Source organism: Nannospalax galili, unplaced genomic scaffold (genome assembly GCF_000622305.1).
Source record: "Nannospalax galili isolate Female #2095 unplaced genomic scaffold, S.galili_v1.0 scaffold356, whole genome shotgun sequence".
NCBI classification, from domain to species: Eukaryota; Metazoa; Chordata; class Mammalia; order Rodentia; family Spalacidae; genus Nannospalax; species Nannospalax galili.
Genome location: NW_008338126.1, coordinates 36,582 through 37,341, shown reverse-complemented (window position 1 = coordinate 37,341; position 760 = coordinate 36,582).

The following is a 760-nucleotide window of genomic DNA, read 5'->3' as shown; positions in this document are numbered from 1 at the left end:
GCTTGTACATCCATGTTTGTTGCTGCTCTTTTCACAATGGATAAGAGCTGTAAGCAACCTAAGTGTCCCTCAATTGATGAGTGTATAATGAAAATGTGGTTCATTTACACGATGTAGTTTTACTCAGCAGTAAAGAAAGATGAAATCATGAAATTTGCAGGTAAATGGATGGAACTAGAAACTGTTATACTAAGTGAAGTAACAAAGACTCAGAAAAAAAAAATCGACATATGTTCTCCCTCATATGTTGATCCCTGAACCAAATCCTGATAAGTATGTATTCAGACATAACTACAGGAACCAGCGAGGCAAAGGAAAAGAAAGAACCTGAGAGAGAAGAACAGTAGGAAATAGGCCTTAATAAGGGAGATATGGATAAAAATTGGGTTAGTTTAAGGGAGGCGGGAGGGAAGTGTATACAAGGAACCTAGGGTATAAAGGGAAAGAAGGAGTTCAAGGGAGGTAGGACCATAGGAGATAGGTATTCATAAGGGAGAAAGGGGGGAAATGGGGTCACCTTAAGTGGGGAAACCATGATGGAGGGGTAAAACAATGTGAGAGATAAACAATGCCTAGCTAGTTTTGAAAACCAGAGGGAACCATATTACTCCTACAATTTACTGACAAATTATACATGGCAGATCAAGAAATATATGTCTAGGTAAGGTTTATCTGAGAACAATTGGTCTTTGCCCAAGATTTATCTACATGGCACACAGTAATTAAAAATACCAGACTGGTGGAACTAACCTTGGCTGTT